Source organism: Leptodactylus fuscus, chromosome 1 (genome assembly GCF_031893055.1).
Source record: "Leptodactylus fuscus isolate aLepFus1 chromosome 1, aLepFus1.hap2, whole genome shotgun sequence".
NCBI classification, from domain to species: domain Eukaryota; kingdom Metazoa; phylum Chordata; class Amphibia; order Anura; family Leptodactylidae; genus Leptodactylus; species Leptodactylus fuscus.
This window is the reverse complement of record NC_134265.1, coordinates 148,876,334-148,898,803: the sequence shown is the minus strand read 5'-3', so window position 1 is coordinate 148,898,803 and position 22,470 is coordinate 148,876,334. Positions and strand designations below refer to the sequence as shown.

Sequence of the window (22,470 nt, the reverse complement as noted above, 5' to 3'; positions counted from 1 at the left end):
GTAACCCTAGCAATTCTGTCCTTATTGATTTTCATCCTTGTAAGGGGAGCATGGTCAGTAATCAATTTAAACTTTCTCCCCAGGAGGTAATACCTCAGAGCATCCAGCGCCCACTTAATGGCCAAACATTCCCTCTCTATAATTTTTCTCAGCGGGGGACAGCTTCCTGCTCAGGTACATTACTGGATGCTCCTCACCGTTTACAACCTGGGACAGCACTGCTCCTAGACTATCAGTAGCTATCAGCACTGGCTGCTGGCATAGAGCTTGCTTTAACCTCTGGAACGCCTCTGCCTCTGCTGTCCAGTGTATCATCACTGACTTCCCACCTTTCGTCAGGTCAGTGAGAGGAGCTGCAATAGAGGTAAATTTGGCACAAACCTCCGATAGTAGCCCGCAATGCCTAGAAATGCCCTGACTTGCTTCTTGGTTAGCGGTCTTGGCCAGTTCTGTTTTGCCTCCACTTTATTGATTTGGGGCTTTATTACCCCTTTGCCAATGACATAGCCCAGGTACTTGGCTTCCTCCAGCCCTAAAGCACATTTCTCAGGGTTGATAGTAAGTGGGTTTTTTTACAACACCCACTTCATAATAAACAGATCCTACTATAGTCTCTATTGTGACCTTGGACATGGGGTAGTCCTTGACATCCCCATGGATGCAACAAATACTCATACGTTTGTCCGGGATAAAGTCCCCAGCTATCAAGCTGGTCTGCACCAGAGTGACCAGGCTACCAGAGTCCAACAATGCCTGGACAGAATGGTCATTCACCTCAACTTGACAGACCTGAGGCCCAGTCTCTAGTCCCAGTGCCGCAGCACAGACAGGTCTGGCAAATAATGATTGATGTCCACCAGCGTCACAGTCCATTGGCTCAGAGGTGAATGGGCACTAGGCAGCAATATGTGCCCGCTCATGGCATCTCCAACACTGTATCAGCCCTGGTTTCTCCAGCAGAGAGTCCCTTCTTGGGCTGGTGGACTGCCTAGAAAACACATCTCCCGCTGTTTTTCCTCCGCTCTCAAATAACGGAACAGTCTTACCGGGATGTGCCCTCCGCTGGGTGTTCCTGGGGGATGGTCGCGCTGTAGAGTCATCACGGAGTTCCGCCTCAGTCGCCAGGTATCTCTCCAGAAGGCTGACGACCTGGTTGGCATCTTTGGGGTCTCCATGTCCAACCCAGCGCTGCAACGCAGGAGGAAGAGCTCTGGTGAACAGGTCTAGGACCACCTTCTTCACCATCTTTGCAGGGGTACAGGCGTCTGGTTCCAGCCACTTTTTCACCAGGTGAATCAGGTCGTACATCTGGGATCTGGCAGGCTTGTCCATATGGTAGCTCCAGGTATGTACCCGCCGGGCACAGACAGCAGTGGTTACCCCCAGCCGAGCAAGAATTTCCGCCTTTAACTTATCATAGTACTGGACATCTTGCTGGTGCAATGACGTCTGCCCAGTCAGCAGCTGGCAGTTTCTACCATTCAGCCACTCTCTCAAACACAGTCAAGAAGGCCTCCACGTCATCATCTGGGGTCATCTTTTGCAAAGCTCTTTGCACAGCCCGCTTCTCATCTCTGTGCTCCACAGGTCTTTGCAGGCTAGTGACAACAGTCTCTTTAAGGAGCGCAATTTGCTCCATCAGCAAATGATTTGTTTGTTGCTGCTGAACATTGGACTGTACAAGATACTTCATTATCTCCTCCATAGTCTGGGTCTGTATAACGGCAGCAGTCTTCACCCAAGATATAAAAAAAAATTGTCTCCTGCAAGGAGTGGATGTGTCGTTGCCCCTAGCAACCGCTATATGCCCGCATCCTCCACCAATTGTCAGGGTCTGGGGTTGCTAGGTGAGGTGACATAGACACACAAGTCCAGTTTTTTTTAGTCAAAAACAAAGGTAGAGTTTATTTTCACTCAAAAAGGTAGTGCAGCAACAAAAGGAAACAATACAAAAATAAATACCTGCCCGGCTAGACTCTAACTAAAACATAGAATAGGTTACCTCACCTAGAATAATAGAAATCCAAAAAGCCAGTAGAATCATTCAGGACACAGCTCCAAAAATATGACCTCTCTGTCACCTCTCCAGCCAAGCTCTGCCAAAGTGTTACTGCTGGAGCAACTTCTTAAGCCTCTTTGACGAGGAGACTCTCTGCAGTTGAGTGGCTGCCGGATCATCCCCTAAGTGTGACTGGAGGGGGGTGGAATGACAGGTCCCACTACCAATCTACCTGTCATTCCTAAAAATCCAGCCCAGTACTGAGCATTTACCACAATGCTCAGCAGACGAAAGTTGTCTGCTGAGAACAAACATTCCTGGAGTTTTCTCATCTTACCCACCTGAGTAGTCTGGGTGAGATGTACACCCCCTCCATTACCTGACCAGCCATCGGCTTACAATATATATATATATATATATATATATATATATATATATATATATATATACTGTATATATAAACACACCGTATATACTCGAGTATAAGCCGAATTTTTCAGCCCAGTTTTTGAGCTGAAAAAGCCCCCCTCGGCTTATACTCGAGTCAGCAAAAAAAAAAAAAAAAGTATTTCTTTTAATAGGGGGGGGGGGGGTCTATGACCAGCCACAATATTAATGCATAGAATCTCCCATAAAATAGTGCAAAAAAAAAAAGACTTTAAAAAAAAAAAATAACAGTTCTAAATCCCTCCTTTCCCTAGAATACATACAAAAGTAGAAAATGACTGTGAAACACATTATACACATTAGATATCCCTGTGTCTGAAAGTGCCCGGTCTACTGAATATAAGGTATCTGAACTGCTCCTGTTCTGTCAGGAAGGGGATGATAGGAGCACTGCAGATACCCTATATTCAGCCAGACTCAATTCCAAGTAGGGGGAAGAAAAAAACAGTCCTCAAGCTCAGGGAAGGAGCAGACAGACAATCAAAACACCCCCTCCCCTTTCCCAGCATCTATTGCACCCAAAAATTCCGACCATTTTAATTTTTGAAATTTTCCAGTAGCTGCTGCATTTCTCCCCTAGGCTTATACTCAGGGGTGAACCATGGCTTTCTGCCGCCTGAAGCGGACGTCAGAAAGCCCCCCCCCCTTCCCGGAGGAGGGGGCGGAGCGGAGGGGGCAGGGCCGAGCAGAAGGGGGCGGGTGGAGCCGAGCGGAGCGATCGTCTTTAGTAGGCAGAGAGCAGGCAGGGAGAGGACCTGCTCTCTGCCTGAGCGTGAGGGGCGGCCGCTGGAGCAGTGCTGCTCCAGCGTCCTCCCCAATCCACCGCTCAGTAACGGTGACCCTAAGCCAGTCCTGGACAGCTTGTCCTGGACTGGCTTAGGTCAGCAAAAATGCCACCCTCCCCGTGGCCCTGGCATAGCGCCGCCTGAAGCGGTCGCTTCAGGTCACCTCATGGGAGGTGCTGCACTGCTTATACTCGAGTCAATAAGTTTTCCCAGTTTTTTGTGGTAAAATTAGGGGCCTCGGCTTATATTCGGGTCGGCTTTTACTCGAGTATATACGGTATATATATAATGTATAAGAATGTATACATAATGTATTATATTGAGATAGTTTAAGGTTGGGTTTACACGTGTGATTTATAATGTATATGCTGTTATATTTTACCTGTATGGTGATGGCAATCACATGGGAATCTTATAGTGTACGGGTCATTATCATACAGGTGACATGTATAGTACTATATGCTACTTATAACTTTACTGTTCTTCAGCAAAAAAATGCTGTGTAAATGAGGCCTGAGGCTATGTCCCATGTAGTGAAACACAGCTAAAAAACATTGTATAAATTATGCTGCAAAAACATACTACGTTTTTCCCACAGTGTTGTTATTTTTTTCTTTGCTGCAATTTTCTCTGAGTTGTTTTTTTCCCATATTAAATTTATAGGAAAAATGCTCACAATCCCACAGTTAAAATTAACAAGCTGGTTTTCTTTTTTTTTTTTTTTTCAAAATGTGTTTTTGAAAAAACATATTTACTTCAGCTTTTCTTTACCGCAATATGTGGATGAGATCAAATAAATTTCATCTCCTTTGCTGTTGCTATAAAATACTGCATTTCTAAAACATGGGGCCTTAGCCTCAAGAGGTTTTATCAGGGCCAGCTCCAGATTTTTGTGGGTCTTTGGGCGATAGAGCCTTAGTGGGCCCCTTTTGGAGCAACTCATACACACCACAGCAAAAAAACAACCGAAATAGGATGTTTTTTTTTTTTTTTTGCTGAGGTGGACCTACTGGAATGGAGTGTAATACAGTCCATTACATATAAGATAACAAAAAACTTAGCACATGAGAGGGAAGAAAAAAACGAGGGAAGAAAAAATACCTGTGGAAATGCTTGTTTTTTCCCTATATATTTAATATAGGAAGAAAATCAGCTGAGAAAAACTCAGCAAAAACACAATGAGGCAAGGGCTCCATGGGACGTCCCGCAGCAAAAATTGCTATGGAAAAAAATGCAGTGGCGACGCATTATAGTTTTTCCCGCAACGCTTTAACCAGAAAATTTGTGGAGTTTTCCTCCACGGACTTTGTGTTATAATTATACCTATGGGGAAACCGCTAGTGTTTCGGTAGGTATAACTGACATGCTGCACTGCGATTTCCAAAACCGTGCCAGATTCGGAAATCGCAGTGTGTCCGCACTGCAATTTTTACCACAAAGTGAGTATGGGATTCACTAGAATCCCATTCTCTTTGCCCTTACTTTATAACACCATGATTTTTTCGGCGACATTTCCGTCTCGTGGAGCCCTGGCCTGAAAGACACTACGGAAAAAACACTACATGTTTCTGCTACAGAAAATCAGCTTTTAAATGGGGGAGTGGTTTTCCCGCTGTATTCAAGACATGCACATTTTTAAAAAGGAGCAAAAAAAAAAGCACAAATGCACTCCAGTACATGGGCAGTGTAAAAGAGCCCGTCCGGCTAAAAATGCATTAAAGGGACTCTACCATTAAAAAACTTTTTTTTCTAGGTAACACGTCGGAATAGCCTTTAGAAAGGCTATTCGTCTCCTACCTTTGGAAGTGATCTCCGCCGCGCCGTTCGTTCGAAATACCGGTTTGTACCAGTATGCTAATTAGTTCTCTCGCAGCGATGGGGGCGTCCCCCAGCGCAGGAGATGCGATGGGGGCGTTCCCATTGCTGCTCGAAAACCGACTGCAGCGCCGCCTCTATGTTCTTCTGTATCCTCTCCTTCCTTCTTCAGCTTGATGTCGGACACCTGCGCAGTACGCTCTGTTCGGCGATCTTTGCCGAACGTACTGCGCATGACCGCGGCCATAGTGCCGACACCGCAATTTCACGCATGCGCAGTACGATCCTCGAAGTCTTCGCCGAACAGAGTGTACTGTGCAGGCGTCCGACATCAAGGATACAGAAGAACATAGGGGCGGCGCTGCAGTTGGTTTTCGAGCAGCAATGGGGATGCCCCCATCGCATCTCCTGCACTGGGGGACATCTCGCTGCGAGAGAACTAATTAGCATACCGGTTACCGGTATTTCGAACGAATGGCGCGGCGGAGATCACTTCCAAAGGTAGGAGATGAATAGCCTTTATAAAGGCTATTCCGACGTGTTACCTAGAAAAAATAGTTTTTTAATGGTACAATCCCTTTAAAAAGGAGCAATTGTGCTTTTTTCTTTTTTTTTTCTTAAGCTAAAAAGGGGCAAAGTGCGCATAGTTTATAAAGGAATATCTAAACTAACTAAGGGGGCGTACACACGTGCCTCAATGTCCGCCCTGTACCATCCATTCCACCGGGTTTCTGTCTTCAGCACCGAGAAACTGGACAGAGGACGGCTTTCTGGCGGTCAGCTTTAAATGGATTTTTAAGGGTGACCGCTGGTGTCCGTCTTTGTTGTTTTCCGCCGGACACAAAGTCACACATGCACCCTATCAAAAAGGCTCTGACCTCTTAAAAATTCTGCCACAATGTCCAATGTATCAAAGTTGAAATCTACTAAGTATTGAGGACCGGCACACATTTCATAAAAAACTTATGCTATTTTCACCAGCTGTGGTAAATCTTTCAGGCCAAGCATCCCGACCCTGGCCTGCTTTAATCTCCACTCTCTTCTGTGCAAGTCCTAAATGAATAAAGTGGAACATTTTTGGCACAAAAACGTGTGCCAAAAACGTGCCACTTTTGCACCAGAAAACTGGTGTGTCTATTTTACTAAATTCTCTCCAGTGGATATTTGAGATATTGATATTTGCTTATCTGAATAACAAACCATTATATAATTTTTTAAAATCCAAGGCTGGAAGGTGAGCCGCAGCATTATTTCCTTCCAGCAGTCAGAGTTGTATATAATAGGTGAAGGGGGGTCAGTCCTATGACAAAAATGATGGTGCCTTTTTGCCATGTTTGCAGAAACATGTGGTGATTGTTACCTTTTCTATACCATTTGGGAAAGAAAAGTCCTTTACAGGTTATCACCACCCAGGAGCAATGGAGATGGGGCCAACCAAGAACCCCCCACCTATCTCTAAGGACCCTTCTATCAGTAGCTCAAGCTGCCTCTATATTGTTTCTTAGGGCTAGTTCACATGGGCACAGAGGGGGCGGATTTTGGTGTGGAATCCACATCATAATCCGCCCCCTCACAATGGTGGTCTATGGATACCGCTAGCGGTTTTTTTTAGGCTAGCAGCATGTTGCCGCTAGCGGAAAAAAGAAGTGAGTTGCCCTCTCTTCAGGCGGATTCCGCAGCTGAATCATCCGCGGCAGCACCCTCCGGACTAGGCCCATTCATTTGGGCCTAATCCGGAGCAGAAAGCCACGACGGGATGCCGTGCACTGCATTGGCATCCTGTCGTGGCTGTCGCGACAGAATCTGCACACGCGGATTTGCATGTGAACTAAGCCTTATACCTGTATATTTATTTATTTATTTATTTTTTATATATATAAATTTAGAATTGTGCGATGAACCATAACACAAGCCAGAACTTACACACATGAGGCTATACTAAAACCAATAATTAAATTTATTATTCAAAGATTTTTCTATAATTTGGCATAGTTGGAAAAAGGTCAAATACTATCACAATTAGAATTTGTTGCAGCACAATATCAGTGTTAAATAAATAAGAGAAGTCTGGAATAAACAGTTTTTGAAAATCCACCAAATGTAGACTCTATGCTGCCAATATCTTATTCCATTACCCTCTCCACTTTGGCATCTTCCACTGTATCAGCTCTTCCTGTCACAACTCCAATAAACTGTAAACTGGAACATGTGGATTATACTAGCAGAATTCATTTCAAATATTAAAAGCAGATTTTTTTTCATTTATGAGTTTTTACCTTACAAACCTGTTTTTCTTTTCAAAGGAAGTAACATTACACATTCCTAATAACTGATTTAGTCATAATCTTTATTAACAGAAGAAGGGGGCGATTGAAAACTAGTGCAAAATACATTTCAGAAAAAAAGCAAAAAAATTTTTTTCAACTAAATAAAAAATTTAATATATTTTCAAATATAAGCAATTACCTTTCTTAAAAATGAATAATTTGTATATTAATTATGCATTACATGACAATGATATCATTATAATTTATATATTAATACCTCAGTATACTTGGGAAATAGGTTCCAAAACTAGCCATGGATGCTGAAATTCACAGATAGCAGCAAATGCTATTCCATATTGTATATGGAGTCAAAAGCAGACCACTCTGTGCATTGTGCAGTGCCGGGTCTGTGCTGTTACTGTATATAGAGCCATCTACTTCTAGCTCTGCACACTGCTTGGTGCACAGCTGAACAGTGCGAGGGGCTGGGTGTTGGCTCCCCATGATCTCATATAAATGATCTATCCCAGGGGTGCCCAATACGTCGATCACGATCTACCGGTCGATCGCAATGGACGTGTGGGTTGATCGCGGGATGCAGCCAGGGATCCCTGGTGTCTGCTTGTTCACAGTGCAGGCTGAGAGTCGACTCTCAGCCTGCGCTGTGAACAAGCACTCCGGACACTTGCAGGCCGCTCTTAGGGATGGAGGGAGCCGGGGTGCTGCTTGTTCACAGCGCAGGCTGCCGCAGCCCCAGCCTGCCAATGTCCAGAGATAACTCTCAGCCTGCGCTGTGAACAAGCAGACAGCGGGGATCCCTGGGCGGCCATAGAACGCCGCTGTCTCCTGCTCTCACGCTCCGCCTGGCCCCGTCCACATGCTTGGCCCCACTCACAGGCCGGTCCCGCCCACAGGCCAGCCCCGGCCCCACCCACAAGAAGTGGGTAGTAGATCTTTCGACTTGGTCATGTTATAAAGTAGCTCACATGCTGACAAAGTGTGAGAACCCCCTGATCTATCCTAATAATAGGTTATTAATATACAATCTTGGATAGCCCACTGCTGCTAATTGCAGGTATGTGAAACTACATATACTGGAGACTTAAAAGGAAGCTATCTGCAGCTTACTACTCCTTAAAAATATGCTGTGCGCAGTGGCATAACTAAAGTCTTGTGGGCCCTGTTGCAATCTTTTGTCCGGGGCCCGCTAAATCATCCCTACAGCAAATTCTTGATAGTGATGGTTATGGGACCTAAGAAGCTTAATCAGCCTTAGGGCTCGTTCACATGGGGGCGGATTTTGACCATATTTTGACTCTGGGAGCCAAGTCAAAATATGGTCAAAACCCGCCTGCCTTGATGTCGCGGTCGCGGCTTCCCCCACCTCGGAGTTGGCTCAAATGAATGGGCCGACGCCGGAGGTTGCGGCTGCCAGGCGGAAGCCGCGGCTCAGCGAGTTGTGGCTTCTGCCTGAAGAAAGGGCAGCTCGCTTCTTTTTTTCCGCTATCGGCAACTGCCGAAAAAAGAATGCTAGTGGTCTCCATAGACCACCATTGTAAAGGGGCAGATTATGACGTGGATTCCGCTGTCAAAATCCGCCCCTTTGGCCCTGTGTGAACTAGCCCTTAGTGTGGTTAGGATAATCTGTGGGTCTCCTTGGTTTATGGGCCAGATGGAAGCTGCAGTTTCAATATTGATGCCAGTGCTTATGGACTCCCTAAGGCACCTGGGCCACGATGCGACTGCACCCTCTGCAATCCCTCAAGTTACACTCCTGGCTGTGGGAGTTTAGGGCATCAAAACTGGCAGGCCTCATCTGTGTTTCTATTAATGAGTTTATATTATAACTTGTAACAAGGGCCCCAGACCCTTCTCCAGCAGCTTCTGTCGCATGTGCCTTGCACCTTTTGTTGCTGAGAACAGTATATCTTGAATGTTATATGCAAGATGGTGCCATGGCAGTCACACATTGCTATTAGCAGCTATGGTGTTTTCATGATTGCTTTAATAGTGTAGCTGACCTATCTGAATTTCCCCTGCTTCTGTTGGTAAATGTGTACCCCAAGTTTTTCACTTGTCCAGGACAAGATCTACTGGTGTGGTCTGGTGGCATCCGCTTGGTAGGGTCTGGTGGAGAAAAGGCCCAAAATCAAACTGGTTTGGTTTGCACAGTGGGTACACATTTACTGGTTAATACAATGTAGACCAATTGGTGATTTGTAGATTAAGATGACTATGTGTCAGAATGTCACCCAGCTTTTTTCCCCTTCTATGACAAAGGGGGAGTCTCCAATATCCGGGCCCATTTTGAGGATACCTCAATATGTTCTAACTATATCCATTATGCTTTTAGAGCACCTAACAAAAGTACTTATGAGATGGATGGCCTGTTTGTCTTGCATCCGTAGTCTCAGGGAGATTAGTGTGCCCTGATCACTGCTCTGAGCAAAATGTTTTCTCCTTTGAGTAAAAGAGTTGGGTATCTTTGCTTCTGAAACTGTCCCTCCAATTCAGCTTTAAGCCAAAATCCCGTCAGTTGTGTCATTCTCACTGGCCAGCCACAGTTGACATCATCATTAGCACAGGGTTGATAGCCTGGTTTTGGGTATTTAAGCCCCTCCGCACAGAGCATATGGCCTCGGCTATTATAGTACTGGTGTCCACCATCAGGACACCTGGAATTGCAGTTTTAACTGCAATTTTCATCAGCGGATATTGCATTAATCTCTGCTGATGAACCTGGACATTCAGGTAAGACATGTAGAGAGTTCTATTTAGAGAAGTCTATGTACTTTTATAGTGCATTACTGAATAAGGTCCAACCTGTGATATTAACAGTATCATTAGTGATCTATCACTAATAGGTACAAACTTATAGGGACAGATAGAGTGTAATGCTTGCGGCAGGGGTGAACCATTTGTTTCTGCCGCCTGAAGCAGACATCAGAAAGCCCCCCCCCCAGGAGGGGGCGGGGCCGAGTGGAAGGGGGCGGGGCTGAGGGGAGCAATCGTCTTTAGCAGGCAGAGAGCAGGCACGGAGAGGACCTGCTCTCTGCCTGAGCGTGAGGGGCGGCCGCTGGAGCAGCGCTGCTCCAGTGACCTCCCCAATCCACCGCTCAGTGACGGTGACCCTAAGCCAGTCCAGGACAGCTTGTCCTGGAATGGCTTAGGTCAGCAAAAATGCCGCCCTCCCTGGGGCCCCGGCATAGCGCCGCCTGAAGCGGTCGCTTCAGGTCGCCTCATGGGAGGTGCAGCACTGGCTTGCGGCTATATATTTGGAATAAGTCTCTTTTGCCGCTAATCCTTATTATCCAGGGGAGCGGTTCCTTCATAAAATGTACTCCTACAGTGTTTCTTCCAGAAAATGATTGCAATCACAAATTCTTTGGTATTATTATCTTCATCTAATTTGTCTTCAATGAAAAACCACAAAAAGAATTGTCAAAAATTCCACACCAAACATAAAAAAGGGTGTGGACAAAAGTATTGGCACTGTTTGAAAAATTATGTGATGCTTCTCTAATTTGTGTAATTAACAGCACCTGTTACTTACCTGAGGCACCTAACAGGTGGTGGCAATAACTAAATCATACTTGCAGCCAGTTGAAATGGATTAAAGTTGACTCAACCTCTGTCCTGTGTCCTTGTGTGTACCACATTGAGCATGGAGAAAAGAAAGAAGACCAAAGAACTGTCTGAGGACTTGAGAAGCAAAATTGTGAGGAAGCATGAGCAATCTCAAGGCTATAAGTCCATCTCCAAACAACTGAATGTTCCTGTGTCTATCGTGCGCAGTGTCATCAAGAAGTTTAACGCCCATGGCACTGTGGCTAACCTCCCTAGATGTGGACGGAAAAGAAAAATTGACGAGAGATTTCAATGCAAGATTGTGCGGATGGTGGATAAAGAACCTCGACTAACATCCAAACCAGTTCAAGCTGCCCTGCAGTCCGAGGGTACAACAGTGTCAATCCGTACTATCCGTCGGCATCTTAATGAAAAGGGACTGTATGGTAGGATACCCAGGAAGACCCCACTTCTTACCCAGAGACATAAAAAAGCCAGGCTGGAGTTTGCCAAAACTTACCTGAGAAAGCCAAAAACGTTTTGGAAGAATGTTCTCTGGTCTGGTCTGGTTTTTGGGAAAAGGCATCAACATAGAGTTTACAGGAAAAAAAAGAGGCCTTCAAAGAAAAGAACACGGTCCCTACAGTCAAACATGGCGGAGGTTCCCTGATGTTTTAGGGTTGCTTTGCTGCCTCTGGCACTGGACTGCTTGACCATGTCCATGGCATTATGAAGTCTGAAGACTACCAACAAATTTTGCAGCATAATGTAGGGCCCAGTGTGAGAAAGCTGGGTCTTCCTCAGAGGTCATGGGTCTTCCAGCAGGACAATGACCCAAAACACACTTCAAAAAGCACTAGAAAATGGTTTGAGAAAAAGCACTGGAGACTTCTAAAGTGGCCAGCAATGAGTCCAGACCTGAATCCCATAGAACACCTGTGGAGAGATCTCAAAATGGCAGTTTGGAGAAGGCGCCCTTCAAATCTCAGGGACCTGGAGCAGTTTGCTAAAGTAGAATGGTCTAAAATTCCAGCAGAGCATTGTAAGAAACTCATTGATGGTTACCAGAAGCGATTGTTCGCAGTTATCTTGTCTAAAGGTTGTGCTACCAAGTATTAGGCTGAGGGTGCCAATACTTTTGTCCAGCCAATTTTTAGAGTTTTGTGTAAAATGATCAATGATTTGACTTTTTTTTCATTCTCTTTTGTGTTTTTTCATTGCAAGCAAAATAAATGAAGATATTAATACCAAAGAGTTTGTGCTTGCAATCATTTCCTGGAAGAAAATGAGTATTATCTGACAGAATTGCAGGGGTGCCAATATGTTTGGCCAACACTGTATACTGGATTAGGTAACAATTATTTTATCAATACCCTAGTTTGAGGTGTGCATAATTCTAGGGCGACTTTCTGTTGCAACACTATCCTGTTTTTCTACATATCTACCACATTAAAAAGCTTTTTATATCGCTCCTACTAAGAGTTGTGAGTAGACTACTGACTCATAGTCGCAGATCTGACAGATATACCTGCTACTTAATTTTGTTACAAACGTTCTATCTCATCTTTATTGAGAAATATCAGATTAGGTTTCACCTCAGATAATAAAATCTTACTTTTCAAAGGGGATACACTTACTTATTTTGAGCATTATAATTCATTCTGTGAACAGTTCTTTATGAGTTTATTTCATAGTATCTGGTCTTATGATGCATATATGGAAAATGTTCAATACCATTTCTCTATTCCTGTATATGCTTGGTGTAATTCTAAGTATCTGTTCCGACTCATGGTGATTCATGGTGGAAGGAGGACATTCGCCTCAGGCAGCAGCAAGGCTAGGTGCAGCCATGATTAAGTCTGACTTCTCCAATGTTACATTGGAGGAATATGCAAATCTGTCTCCCAAGATGTAAACAGAGAGACAGTGCCTCTGTTATGCTGTGCTCTATGGGAAGCACCCTGAACATCATGCCCGACTTTCCCAGAAGTCTTTACTGCATAATGCGGGGTTATAACCAAATCAATTTCTCAGCTACGGACGGCACCGTTTCTGTCTGGCTGGACTTCATCAGAGCAGCCTAGAGAGAATTGATTTGGTAGAAGTGAGAGGCTGAGAGACCAGATTATGGGGATAACATCCATCCTTAGGGAGAGACCACCTTTTCAGGCAGCATAACAGAGGCACTGTCTCCCTGTTTACATCTTGGGAGACAGATTTGCATATTCTTCCCATGTTCCCTTGCAGTGGAGCAACTATGGCTGTATAAGTCTCCACACACCTGAAAAGGTGGTCTCTCCATAAGGATGGACGTTCTCCAATGTTAGTTATTTGTAATTACTTAGGAGGATTCCTGTGAGTCTTGGTGTTGCCTGGTCTATGAATGCATCCCTGTGAAGTCTCAGCACAACTCAGATAGGGGTTATGGCAGAGGCTAGTGACTTAGACAAACATATTACTTTTTGGGGATTAGGATGTTTACTATAGAGGCTGTGAACAAAACATCAATTAGGAGTATTCGCTTCTCGGCCTTATGGCTAAGATCAAGTGTAGTATCTGTTCTTATCAGAAGCAGAAAGTAGGTGAAACTGCCGGAGAGCGCGGTCCAGGACTGGCCCTGGCAGGAGTAGACCAAAATCTGTGGAGATGGGAACGTGAGAACCACTTTGGGCATGTTGCTGGGGGATGCAGCTAGTAATCGGTTCCGCCAGTGGTTTGGTCCTGGCCACTGTAGGGAGCCGATGAAGACTGCTGACGCTGGCAACACGACCACTTGGCACCTCAGTGCCATGGATCTTGGCTGGAGGGTCGGGAGGCGCTCGAAGGCCTCTTGTGTTGTGCCTCGGGGGCTGAGTGAACCCCGAGGTGCCTTAACTCACTGGGCATGGGAAACCCACTGAGTGAGGCACATTGCGTGGCACAAGCAAACACCTTTTCTGAGCACCCACTCCCTATGCCTGGTCCACCAGTGCGGGGAAATTTTTATAGATCCGGCGGTGAACCGGGCCTTGATTGGCACTTCACCTATTGTTTATATGTTTTTCACCTCTTTTGTTCACTCTGTCCACTTTTTTGTGTGCGACGAAGGGATGCTGTACCCTTTTGGGATGCCCCCGACGGTCGTCTGGAGGTGAAGTCTGTAATGGGCTTCCCTCCTGTCTCTGGTTGATCCCCCCTGGGTATACTGGGGGGGGACGCTGGCTCTTGGTCTGAGTCCGGGAGTAACCTTGGTGGTGGCAGCCTGAGGTGAAACCGGACAAAGGTCAGCTCCTAGTACCCTGGGTGGTGGCAGCCCCAAGGGGAAAAGGGCAGTTGAGAGCTTTCGGCTTCGGCTGTTAGCCCACTGATACTCGACTCCGCTCGGCTCCTTTTGGACCTTGTGGGGAAGAGTTAGTCGGGAACCCCCCTCTCTCCTTTTGGAGTGGGGAAGGGTAAGTTTTTGACTGACAGCATCCTGGGCACGTTTTTTTTAGTGGCACCCCCACTTTTTCGTGCACTGTGGTGTTTACGTTGGCACTGTTTGAGGCCTTCGATAAAAAAAAAAAAAAAATCAATTAGGAGTATTCTATAATACAAGAAGCTAGACACAGACATCCCCTCCCCATGACATCAGAGGAAGGGGGATGGAGACTGAAGACTAGAGATTTTAAACCTTGGAAAAATCAGGGATGGTTGTTATTTTTTGGGATTTATTAAAAAAAGAATAATAATAAAAATCTTCAAATCTTGTAAATACTTAAAATGTTACTCCCATTTTTTCTTAGTTATTGTGTTGGGGAGAGCGGGTGAATAAGTGTATAGTGAGCATTTTTGTAATATTCTTTATTATCTAACTTCCTTTCTAATACAGAACAGGCTGTATCTTTTGTTTTATACCACCTAGAATACTTCTGGTATTACAAGAAAGTTGAGACTATCATCTTTCATGTGCTGCCAAGATTGAAGTACTAGCTGTAAAAGAATTAGAGATATCACTGCCACTGTATATTAAAGTTTCACAGTTTTTTTGCTGAGCTTTCTTGTCATAGCAGAACTATTTTTCTAGGAGGTATAAAACCAAAAAGACCGCCATTTTGAATGACCATCCTGCTTTGGTAAATGCTTCAGCTCTATGTACTACATTGAGTACATATGTACAGACAGAGTCTCCCTGGTAATGCTTAGAGCATTGGAGCATTGCTAATGGGTAATTCACAACCTGTTTTCTATTAAAAGGAAGTTTGATAGGTTAATAAAGTATATTACAAAAATGTTCAACCCTCCCAGGGGCAACACGGTGGCTCAGTGGTTAGCACTGCAGCCTTGCAGCGCTGGAGTCCTGGAATTGAATCCAGCCAGGAACAACATCAAGGAGTTTGTATGTTTTCTCTGTGTTAGCATGGATTTCCTCCCATTCTGCAAAGACACACTGGCAAGAAAAAAAAAAAAAAGTACATTGTGATCCCTATATGGGGCTCAAATTCTACATTAAAATAAAAAAAAAAAAAAAAAAAGTTAAACCCTCCCCACACACACTAGCAAAAAAAAATTAATTGGATTAACACTTTATCATATGCAGTAAGTTATAAATCACCATGTCGCGGGATGTTTAGAGTCTATACTATAGGCAATGTGTGATATATATTTCGTGTGGAATGTATTCTCTAACCTGTTGTATACATCAATGTGTAGTTGGCTGATTAGGGTCTAGTGTGTTAGCACATTGTATGCAAATACCTCTAACTAGCGAGGACCAGTGAGGACAATGGGTGGAGATAATCTGATTGGTGTCTCCAAGAAGATGTTGGACGGTGCATTGTCCAAAGGAGACAGGGAGTCTGCTCTCCTTGGTATAGGTGAGGGGGAAGGATCTGTGACTCAGCCCTTCCCATCCCCATATATAGGATGTAACAGTTTGGTATATAGTATGTAGTTAGCAGTTAGTATGAGTTAGCCAGCCTGGGCACAGCTCTGCAGAGAGCATGGAACAAGTAAAGGACCAAGGAACCAAAGCTATCATTGAATTGTGACTTTTCTGGACTTACTGTTGTTACGGTCGATGTGACTGCCGCCGGCTACTAACTTTGTGGAATACAATAAATTGCTGCTGTCTCCCGACCTCTTGCGTCCCTGTTGATTCAAGATATCCTCCGGAGGAAGGTCGTATATCTTTGCTCCGTGACACACCATAAAAAGCAGGGGGGTTCTATCACTAGGAAAAGTCATTTTTAACTAATCACACCTTTGCATAGCCTTTAGAAAGTCTATTTCACACCTACCTTTTGTATGTAGATTGTCTCAGTGGTTTCTGAATAAGTCAGTTTATATTCATATGCTAATTAGACTAGTGCACGATAGATGGTGCACACCTCTCTCTGCTGTTTTCTATGGGAGGCTGCTGCTGATGATGATGATGACTCAGCTTCCTGTTTGCTTCACACACATAGAAGATAATGGGAGAGAGGAGGCTGCTGGGAACTTCCTGAGCTGGCTGGAGGCTCATTAGCACATGAATAAAAACAGACTTATTCAGACACCACTGAGGCAATCTACATACTATAGGTAAGTGTGGAATAGACTTTCTAAAGGCTATGCAAGGATGTGTTTAGATAAAAATGACTTTTCCCAGTGATAGAGCCCCTTTAAGATAATAAAGCATCCAAAAAGTTTCATCGTTCATTTATATATATATATATATATATATATATATATATATATATATATATATATATATATATGTATATATATATATATTCATTCAATTGTTTGAATATTTTCTTAGAAATGTTGCATTCAAGTATTGGGCTGAACAAAGGATGGGGCCCTTGAACCCATTTCACCAAATAGATCTAGTATAAAAATAAAGATGCTCCTTTAATACTGGTATGAATTTAACCATCTTAATATTTCAAGATGTTATGCAGCTTGAAAAATTGGATGGCTTATCCATAACACTGTCTGTGGTCACTTTTGCTGCCAGTTAAAATAAAACACTCTGTCATTGACACGTTTGTTGGCTTTGCCTCTCAGAACTGGTACTTTAGAAGATGTCTAGCCAGAACTGACAAGTTACTGTGTAAACCAAGAACTTTGTGTGGTTTGTTGCATAATATAGACACACAATGGGTTAGGGCTTTTGTTTAAAAGGTAAACAGGCTCAGTTTTCCATAGCAACCAATCACAGCTCAGCTTTCATTTCTCAGAACAGAATATAAAATGAAAGCTATACTGTGATTGGTTGCTATTGACAACAAATACAGTTTGTAGACTGTTTTCTAGCTCTGCCCCTGGAGTGTTCATGCTCACTGGGCTGGCAGTGTAATAGTATTACAATAACTAGTTATTAGAGATGAGCGAACAGTGTTCTATCGAACTCATGTTCGATCGGATATTAGGCTGTTCGGCATGTTCGAATCGAATCGAACACCGCGTGGTAAAGTGCGCCATTACTCGATTCCCCTCCCACCTTCCCTGGCGCCTTTTTTGCTCCAATAACAGCGCAGGGTAGGTGGGACAGGAACTACGACACCGGTGACGTTGAAAAAAGTAGGCAAAACCCATTGGCTGCCGAAAACATGTGACCTCTAATTTAAAAGAACAGCGCCGCCCAGGTTCGCGTCATTCTGAGCTTGCAATTCACCGAGGACGGAGGTTTCCGTCCAGCTAGCTAGGGCTTAGATTCTGGGTAGGCAGGGACAGGCTAGATAGGAAGGAGAAGACAACCAACAGCTCTTATAAGAGCTAAATTCCAGGGAGAAGCTTGTCAGTGTAACGTGGCACTGACGGGCTCAATCGCCGCAACCCAGCTTTCCCAGGATCCTGAATGGAATACACTGTCAGTGTATTCCCGTATACCCGATATATACCCCGATACCCGTTCCAACGGTGTGCCCCCCCACCTTCACCCCAGAAATACCCTGCAAGTCCCCTAGCAATAGAATTGGGGCTATATACACCCACAATTTTTACTACTGGTATACAGTGCCATTGTCTGACTGGGAATTCAAAGAATATATTGGGAATACAAATACCCTCATTTCTTGCTACTGCCATATAGTGCCAGTGTCTGACTGGGAATTCAAAGAATATATTGGGGTTACGTGCACCCACAATTTTTACTACTGGTATACAGTGCCATTGTCTGACTGGGAATTCAAAGAATATATTGGGAATACAAATACCCTCATTTCTTGCTACTGCCATATAGTGCCAGTGTCTGACTGGGAATTCAAAGAATATATTGGGGTTACGTGCACCCACAATTTTTACTACTGGTATACAGTGCCATTGTCTGACTGGGAATTCAAAGAATATATTGGGAATACAAATACCCTCATTTCTTGCTACTGCCATATAGTGCCAGTGTCTGACTGGGAATTCAAAGAATATATTGGGGTTACGTGCACCCACAATTTTTACTACTGGTATACAGTGCCATTGTCTGACTGGGAATTCAAAGAATATATTGGGAATACAAATACCCTCATTTCTTGCTACTGCCATATAGTGCCAGTGTCTGACTGGGAATTCAAAGAATATATTGGGGTTACGTGCACCCACAATTTTTACTACTGGTATACAGTGCCATTGTCTGACTGGGAATTCAAAGAATATATTGGGAATACAAATACCCTCATTTCTTGCTACTGCCATATAGTGCCAGTGTCTGACTGGGAATTCAAAGAATATATTGGGGTTACGTGCACCCACAATTTTTACTACTGGTATACAGTGCCATTGTCTGACTGGGAATTCAAAGAATATATTGGGAATACAAATACCCTCATTTCTTGCTACTGCCATATAGTGCCAGTGTCTGACTGGGAATTCAAAGAATATATTGGGGTTACGTGCACCCACAATTTTTACTACTGGTATACAGTGCCATTGTCTGACTGGGAATTCAAAGAATATATTGGGAATACAAATACCCTCATTTCTTGCTACTGCCATATAGTGCCAGTGTCTGACTGGGAATTCAAAGAATATATTGGGGTTACGTGCACCCACAATTTTTACTACTGGTATACAGTGCCATTGTCTGACTGGGAATTCAAAGAATATATTGGGAATACAAATACCCTCATTTCTTGCTACTGCCATATAGTGCCAGTGTCTGACTGGGAATTCAAAGAATATATTGGGGTTACGTGCACCCACAATTTTTACTACTGGTATACAGTGCCATTGTCTGACTGGGAATTCAAAGAATATATTGGGAATACAAATACCCTCATTTCTTGCTACTGCCATATAGTGCCAGTGTCTGACTGGGAATTCAAAGAATATATTGGGGTTACGTGCACCCACAATTTTTACTACTGGTATACAGTGCCATTGTCTGACTGGGAATTCAAAGAATATATTGGGAATACAAATACCCTCATTTCTTGCTACTGCCATATAGTGCCAGTGTCTGACTGGGAATTCAAAGAATATATTGGGAATACAAATACCCTCATTTCTTGCTACTGCCATATAGTGCCAGTTTCTGACTGGTAATTCAAATAATATATTGGGGTTACGTGCACCCACAATTTTTACTACTGGTATACAGTGCCATTGTCTGACTGGGAATTCAAAGAATATATTGGGGTTATAAATACCCTCATTTCTTGCTACTGCCATATAGTGCCAGTGTCTGACTGGGAATTCAAAGAATATATTGGGGTTACGTGCACCCACAATTTTTACTACTGGTATACAGTGCCATTGTCTGACTGGGAATTCAAAGAATATATTGGGAATACAAATACCCTCATTTCTTGCTACTGCCATATAGTGCCAGTGTCTGACTGGTAATTCAAAGAATATATTGGGGTTACGTGCACCCACAATTTTTACTACTGGTATACAGTGCCATTGTCTGACTGGGAATTCAAAGAATATATTGGGAATACAAATACCCTCATTTCTTGCTACTGCCATATAGTGCCAGTGTCTGACTGGGAATTCAAAGAATATATTGGGGTTACGTGCACCCACAATTTTTACTACTGGTATACAGTGCCATTGTCTGACTGGGAATTCAAAGAATATATTGGGAATACAAATACCCTCATTTCTTGCTACTGCCATATAGTGCCAGTGTCTGACTGGGAATTCAAAGAATATATTGGGGTTACGTGCACCCACAATTTTTACTACTGGTATACAGTGCCATTGTCTGACTGGGAATTCAAAGAATATATTGGGAATACAAATACCCTCATTTCTTGCTACTGCCATATAGTGCCAGTTTCTGACTGGTAATTCAAAGAATATATTGGGGTTACGTGCACCCACAATTTTTACTACTGGTATACAGTGCCATTGTCTGACTGGGAATTCAAAGAATATATTGGGGTTATAAATACCCTCATTTCTTGCTACTGCCATATAGTGCCAGTTTCTGACTGGTAATTCAAAGAATATATTGGGGTTACGTGCACCCACAATTTTTACTACTGGTATACAGTGCCATTGTCTGACTGGGAATTCAAAGAATATATTGGGAATACAAATACCCTCATTTCTTGCTACTGCCATATAGTGCCAGTGTCTGACTGGGAATTCAAAGAATATATTGGGGTTACGTGCACCCACAATTTTTACTACTGGTATACAGTGCCATTGTCTGACTGGGAATTCAAAGAATATATTGGGAATACAAATACCCTCATTTCTTGCTACTGCCATATAGTGCCAGTGTCTGACTGGGAATTCAAAGAATATATTGGGGTTACGTGCACCCACAATTTTTACTACTGGTATACAGTGCCATTGTCTGACTGGGAATTCAAAGAATATATTGGGAATACAAATACCCTCATTTCTTGCTACTGCCATATAGTGCCAGTTTCTGACTGGTAATTCAAAGAATATATTGGGGTTACGTGCACCCACAATTTTTACTACTGGTATACAGTGCCATTGTCTGACTGGGAATTCAAAGAATATATTGGGGTTATAAATACCCTCATTTCTTGCTACTGCCATATAGTGCCAGTGTCTGACTGGGAATTCAAAGAATATATTGGGGTTACGTGCACCCACAATTTTTACTACTGGTATACAGTGCCATTGTCTGACTGGGAATTCAAAGAATATATTGGGAATACAAATACCCTCATTTCTTGCTACTGCCATATAGTGCCAGTGTCTGACTGGGAATTCAAAGAATATATTGGGGTTACCTGCACCCACAATTTTTACTACTGGTATACAGTGCCATTGTCTGACTGGGAATTCAAAGAATATATTGGGAATACAAATACCCTCATTTCTTGCTACTGCCATATAGTGCCAGTGTCTGACTGGGAATTCAAAGAATATATTGGGGTTACGTGCACCCACAATTTTTACTACTGGTATACAGTGCCATTGTCTGACTGGGAATTCAAAGAATATATTGGGAATACAAATACCCTCATTTCTTGCTACTGCCATATAGTGCCAGTGTCTGACTGGGAATTCAAAGAATATATTGGGGTTACGTGCACCCACAATTTTTACTACTGGTATACAGTGCCATTGTCTGACTGGGAATTCAAAGAATATATTGGGAATACAAATACCCTCATTTCTTGCTACTGCCATATAGTGCCAGTTTCTGACTGGTAATTCAAAGAATATATTGGGGTTACGTGCACCCACAATTTTTACTACTGGTATACAGTGCCATTGTCTGACTGGGAATTCAAAGAATATATTGGGGTTATAAATACCCTCATTTCTTGCTACTGCCATATAGTGCCAGTGTCTGACTGGGAATTCAAAGAATATATTGGGGTTACGTGCACCCACAATTTTTACTACTGGTATACAGTGCCAATTTCTAACTAGGAATTCAAAATGCGCAAGGCTCCCGGAAAGGGACGTGGACGAGGCCGTGGGCGAGGTCGGGGGAATGGTTCTGGGGAGCAAGGTAGCAGTGAAGCCACAGGGCGTCCCGTGCCTACTCCTGTGGGGCAGCAAGCATTGCGCCACTCCACAGTGCCAGGGTTGCTTGCCACATTAACTAAACTGCAGGGTACAAACCTTAGTAGGCCCGAGAACCAGGAACAGGTCTTGCAATGGCTGTCAGAGAACGCTTACAGCACATTGTCCAGCAGCCAGTCAGACTCTGCCTCCTCTCCTCCTATTACCCAACAGTCTTGTCTTCCTTCCTCCCAAAATTCCGAAGCTTTACAGAACAATAACCCAAACTGTCCCTGCTCCCCAGAGCTGTTCTCCGCTCCTTTCATTGTCCCTCAACCTGCCTCTCCACGTCACGATTCCACGAACCTAACAGAGGAGCATCTGTGTCCAGATGCTCAAACACTAGAGTCTCCTCCATCTCCGTTCGATTTGGTGGTGGATGACCAGCAACCCACCCTCATCGACGATGATGTGACGCAGTTGCCGTCAGGGCATCCAGTTGACCGGCGCATTGTGCGGGAGGAGGAGATGAGACAGGAGTTGGAAGAGGAAGTGGTGGATGATGAGGACACTGACCCGACCTGGACAGGGGGGATGTCAAGCGGGGAAAGTAGTGTGGATGTTGAGGCAGGTGCAGCACCAAAAAGGGTAGCTAGAGGCAGAGGCAGAGGTCAGCAGCTTAGGCGAAGCCAGGCCACACCCGGAATCTCCC

The 22,470-nt window shown here is 43.9% G+C and overlaps 1 protein-coding gene and 1 pseudogene across 2 annotated transcripts in view; one reads left to right on the top strand and one right to left on the bottom strand.

Moving 5' to 3' along the window:
- The window catches only part of PRUNE2 (prune homolog 2 with BCH domain), a 275,764-nt gene that overhangs the window by 86,474 nt on the left and 166,820 nt on the right, over positions 1 to 22,470 (bottom strand). The gene's annotated exons all lie outside the window — the stretch shown is intronic.
- On the top strand, positions 13,398 to 13,547 carry LOC142190763 (U2 spliceosomal RNA; annotated as a pseudogene).